Source organism: Salvia splendens, chromosome 3 (assembly GCF_004379255.2).
Source record: "Salvia splendens isolate huo1 chromosome 3, SspV2, whole genome shotgun sequence".
NCBI classification, from domain to species: domain Eukaryota; kingdom Viridiplantae; phylum Streptophyta; class Magnoliopsida; order Lamiales; family Lamiaceae; genus Salvia; species Salvia splendens.
This window is the reverse complement of record NC_056034.1, coordinates 34,487,631-34,493,671: the sequence shown is the minus strand read 5'-3', so window position 1 is coordinate 34,493,671 and position 6,041 is coordinate 34,487,631. Positions and strand designations below refer to the sequence as shown.

Below are 6,041 nucleotides of genomic sequence, written 5' to 3'. Positions count from 1 at the left end.
TTATAATAAATATAAATTATAAAAATGATTGCATGTATATAGTTTGTTTTAGTACTATCATCCAAATAAATATAATTGATGATCACCACGTCGATATCTTTGCATACTCTACATCTTGACTAAAATATCATGAAATAGAGACAATTTTGAGTATGTAATAGTAACAAAAAAGTTAAAACGATAAAATCATTCAAATGGAATGATTCTTTAATTGTAAATTATAAAAATAACTACAGTATATATATTTAAATTCTTAGTACTACCATTCAACTAATTAATGATAATTAAGTCGTTTTACTTATGTACTCTTCTTGACCGAAAAATCATGAAACAAAATTAATAGTCACTCACATTCTAATTTACTATTATTGAATTATTCTAAAAGGGGACTACATGTATATATACTTAATTTTTTATTGTCATCCATCTAATCGATAATCATTAGATCAATTTTCTCGTAACTCTACATTATTTAATAACCATGAAACATAAATAAATTCAATACGTATTACTAAAAAAATACATTAAAGCAATATTAGTCATTCGCATCGAAAAATTGCAAATTATAAAATGACTAAGTAAAAATTGTAAACTATAAAAATGATAGTATTAGAATATGTACTTAAATCATGAGTATTGTCATTCAACAAATTAATTATCATTAATTCAATTTCATTTTATTCTCTGCATCTAGAATAAAAAAATTATGAAATGAAACTAAAATTGATATAATAATAAAAAATAAGTAAAAAAATTTATTTGCATCGAACTATTTCATGATTGAATAATTCTAAAAATTATTTGCATCGAACTATTTACTTAATTTCTATTATAAACACCCTTCATGTTAATTAAGAAAGAAATAAGATTAATATTTTCTTAATATAAAAATACCCATCACTAAAAGTAAATTAAAATAAAAAGTATTCAGATATCTGCTTTTGGATATAATGAAAAAGGAAACAGGCTAAGGAAAAATAGTATTAAATCATTATGGCTATAATATTTTCTCATGTATTCCACATATCAAATATAGAAATGCTATATTATTTTAAATTATTTTTCATATATTAAAAATTATTTTATTGTCACGACATTGATGATTTATATCGCATGATAATTTTAAATAAAAAATTAACAAAAAAAGAAGACAAACAAGTTATGAAAAAGTAACACAAATGACAAAAATAACTAGATACTCCACTAAAGTCTAAAATGATCAAACATAATTTTCGTTAAAAAAATATACGTTACTTTATTAAATTATATAGTACTAGTAATTATTTTATGATTAAATATAGCACTTTAGTTATGTAGTATGTTAATTAGTATTACCATAAATAATTCATAATCTAAATCAATTCGGTTTTCCTAAATTAATAGAGTTAAAAATATTCAATATTAAATAAGGATAAATTAGTCATAAAATTGTATTCTAAAAATAGAATTAAATTAAAGGGTATTTTGTATATACAACTTTTGTTAATTTATCTTTTCTCTAAAGAAATATTCCAGAACTTATGGATAATTATGGATAATTTGTAGAGAATGATGGATTTATGTATTTCAATAAGCACGTAGTGTGAAGCGCTCATAAGGGATATATCATATGGAGTAGTAATCAATGTGATTAAGGTTAATTTAATGGTCACCAGGGGCGGGTCTACATAGTGTATTAGTGGGGCAATTGCCCATCCTCAAAAAATATATATCAATGCTATTTTTTTAAAAATTTACCAATTTACTTATGATTTTCTCTTAAATGCCCCTTCTCAATATTTTAAAATTTGTTGATAATATATTTTTGTCTCTTTTCACGTCAATTCCTGGGTTCGCCCCTGATGGTCACATCAACTTTAATTGAATCAATCCATTAATGGGATTCGGTTTTGGGTTTATGTGTAAATTCTCCTAAGGTACGCTATGTTTTTCTTTAATTGTAAAATACACCATTGTCAAATTAGGTGCTTACAATTAATTAATTAGTGTAGTTTTAATATATTCATATAGTGGTGGGGTTCCTGAATGTGTTTAAACAATTTCACGGTGTGGCAAAGCTGGCCGTATCGTTTGGGAAGGGAATCGTCCTTAGCGTGTACGTCGGAGCAATAGTGCGAGGATCAAAGATGCTCAGATCAAATCATATAGCATTTTATTAGTTATATAAGATAATAGTGAGATACAATATAGGATAAACTATAATAATTAAAATTTATGTAAAATTAAATTAGTTATAGAAATAAAAGAAAAATACTTAATCATGAAATACAATCTAATTTTGTCATTATAAATGTACACTTTAAAAAAACTGTAGGTGTATATAAAATAAGATTAGTGATAGTATTTAATCGGATGACATAAATTTTAATGATCCCTTAAATACTCGCTTTATACTCTGCGTAAAATGTTGGGTTTTAGATAGACACGTATCCGCGTTTGTTACCAATAAAGTCCGTCCAACAATTTCTCATACTTTCTTTCCTTTTGCTATATTTAAATTCTATATAAATATAATTGTGCAAAAGCCTATCTGTAATCTAAATTATTTAAAAATATACTTTTGAATAAAATTTAGAAAATATAGACATTAATACTATTTTCTGCGTATACACTCATGCATATAATTTGTACCAAAGCCTTCACCCACTATGAAACTTTTCATTCAACCGTCTTCTAATTTATACTAGCATAGCTATTTATATTATGAAATTTGGTTAAATTTTAATTAATTTTGTAATTGTTGAAATTGAAATATTAAATCACGAAAATATAATTTTTCTAAATTCTCATTCATACACTAAATGACGTTTTGATGATGTTTAAAATAACATGTTTCAAATATTAAAGATCATGAAACATACCAGAATTTGACCAAATTGTATAATTTAAATGACTATTATATTTTTTTGTTATGATAAAGCATTATATATGTATAATTTATTAAGATTACTATATGTGCTTAAGGTTGTTGCAAGAAGCTAGTATGCACTGATACAATACATTAGAGCATTTCCAAGGGAAAAGGTAAATGGAGAGGTAAAGAGAAATAACTACCATATTTTCCTCTTCTTGATAAAATTTCATGCTCCAATGGAAAGGTATTTGGGGAGGTATTATACCTTCTTTTATTTTGAGAAGGTATCTTTACCTCTTCTTGGAAGAAAAGGTAAAAAGTTAGTTATTTTTGTTTGCTTTTTTAATTTACCTTCTTCCATTGGAGTCCATTACTTTTTAAGAAGATATAATTATCTTTTTTTTAAGGTAAATTAGAAATATACCTTCTCAACTTACTTTCCCCTTTAGAGATGCTCTTAGAACAGAAACATAATATAAAAATTTATTCGACGAAATGAAAGGGTGATCCTATGCAACATTAATTGGTTGAAGAGGTAGGGTAAAAGTAGTCTACATGGTCAGGGAATTGCGTCTTAGAGCATTAGCAATGGGGCGCTCTAAGGCGCGCCCTATGCACCGCCACGTCATTATTTTTATCCTCCTACCATACCACCTGCAGTGGAACGCCCTATGGCGTGCCCTATATGTTTTACTATTATTTAGTTAATTAATTTAAATGTTTTCAAATATATAATGCAAACTAATTAAAAAACACGAGTAGCTAAAATTCGGCGAAGACTGCATTGATTAACAAAAGTTACACGATTCAAGTTGGCTAATCTACGCAATTCCTAACTCCCGGCGCAGCTCATCGATCAACCCTGAAGGTATTAGTCTTTGGCGGGGTCCGTACACTTCTCGAGGACCTTGTGCGTCTGCAACAACGTCCGCGCCATCGAGGCTCTTGCCAACCCTACATACGCGGCGGCCGTCGGGGTCTAGGGTCGAGACCGGGAGCAGCGATTGGGTGGCGGCGGTCGAGGATGATGTCGCCGTCGCCTTCCCCTTGTTCTTCACAGCCTTGACGCCTATTGGACGCCGGGAGGACATCGGTGTGCCGGAACTCTCCTCCTCTGTGTACGTCCGGTTGAGGTCCACCAGACAAGTTCCGCTTTCGCTGCTCGTGTAACCACCAGCTGCGGTGGTCTTCGTCCTCTTTGTCGCACCGGTGTGCAGAATCCGGGCTTGGAACTTCTGCTTGTCCCTCAAGAGCGCCCAGATGCCCAAATGCTTGAAGTCGCCGTACAGGGACTGGTACGACAACAACGCTCTATCGCGCACGTCGCTCAAGCTCTCGCCGCTCCCTCACGCACTTCTCGTACTCCGACGCGAACAGGTTGACTTGCTTCTTCACCTGATCCCAGTGCTTGCGGAGCTGCTCCCGTTGGCACTTGTACGCGCTCGGCGGCTTCGCCTCGTTGTAGCACTCGACGATGCGCTCCCAGTACGCGAGCTTCTACTAGTTGTTGGCGAATATCGGGTCCTCCGATATATCCACCCAACACCTCGCCAAGACGAGGGTTTCATCCGGCTGGTAGTTCGTACGGCCGGGAGCGTACTCTTCATTCGTTGCCGGAGGTGGCAACTTGTACGCGAGGTGCCGGATCTGCTTTTTTTTGGCGGGGGCGGCGGGTTGGTTTGGAGACGGCTCCATGTCAGATAAAACATACGATTCCGTATTGAATTCGGGATCGTACTGCGTGTTGGCGTCGAACGGCCGATATTAGTCGGGTTCTGTACCCGGCCAACACGCATCACCACTAAACATCGGACTATTGGGACTTGAATCTATTTCGTAGTAATGAAAATGTGAGTTTCGAGAGTGGAATCGTGAAATGAAATGTTACAAATGAAGCCGGGGTATGGGGTATTTATACAAAAACGCGTGCCATCGTCCGCGGAGCCCACAATGGTGCCCGATGGCGCGGACGATAGGCCATCGTCCGTGCTTCTTCCGCGCCCGAAGCTTAGGGCGTGGGCGTAGGGCGTGCCATCGGGCGTGCCCGAGGACGATGGCACGCATCAGGCGTGCCATCGGGTGCCCCATTGTGGGTGCTCTTAATTCTAGCCTTGTAAAATAATGAATCATCCAACTTTACCCATTAAAAGATTAATTGTGCCTTAGAGTATCCACAGTGGGACGCCCTAAGGGCGCCCTAAAGCCCGCCCTATGCACTGCCACATCAGCATTTTATCCTCCTACCATTCCACCTGCAGTGGGGCGCCCTAAGGCACGCCCTAAAGGGCGCCCTAAGCATTTTCTTTTATTTGAATATTTAAATAACTACAAAATTTGGGAAAAACCTTCATTTCATTTATAAAATTAATCATCTTAATAACTCGAAGAAGTAAATACTCGTTTCACCAAATTCTACTTTTTAATCATAATTTTATTTATTCATTTTCTCAATCATACTAATTAAATATAACCTTATTGCGAATAAATTCGTGTAAATCTAAAACTATTTAGGGGCCTACTTTAACGAAGCTAACAAATAATTAGTAAGGCACTAAGCATTTTTAATAATTAGTTTTTAAAATATCTCAATTAGCTTTTGTAGTCCAATGGTTAGGATAATTGCCTTCCAAGCAATAGACCCGGGTTCAGCTCCCGGCAAACGCATCGTCCGCTCCATCGTCCGCGTCGCCCACAGTGGCGCGGATGATGCTCTATCGTCCGCGGACTAAGCTTAGGGTGCAGTGGGGCACCCTATAGGTTTTACTATTTTTTTGTTAATTAGTTTAAATGTTTTCAAATATATAAATGCAAACTAATTAAAAAACACAACGATTAACTAAAAAACGGCAAATACTACATTGATTAAAAAAAATACACGAGTTAGAAATAAAAAAAAGTTGACTACTCTACAAAAGCCCCAACTTCCGGCGCAGCTCATCGATCAACCCCTGGAGGTATTCGGCTCTGGCCGGGTCCGTACACTTCATGAGGGCGTTATGCGTGTCCAACAACGTCCGGGCCATCGAGGCCGTTGCCAACTCCGCGTAGGCAAGTGCCGACGGGTCGGGATCAGGGTCGGGATCGGCGATGGGGGGCGGCCGCGGTTTGCAAGGAGGATGTCGCCTTCGCCTTCCCCTTGTTCTTCGCAGCCTTGACGCCTACGGGACGCCGGGAGGACATCGGTGTG

The 6,041-nt window shown here is 35.8% G+C and overlaps 1 non-coding gene across 1 annotated transcript; it reads left to right on the top strand.

Moving 5' to 3' along the window:
- The first annotated feature begins 5,446 nt into the window (after positions 1-5,446).
- On the top strand, positions 5,447-5,518 carry TRNAG-UCC. Its single transcript has one exon. It is a non-coding gene; the product is annotated as a tRNA-Gly (tRNA).
- Positions 5,519-6,041: the final 523 nt, after the last annotated feature.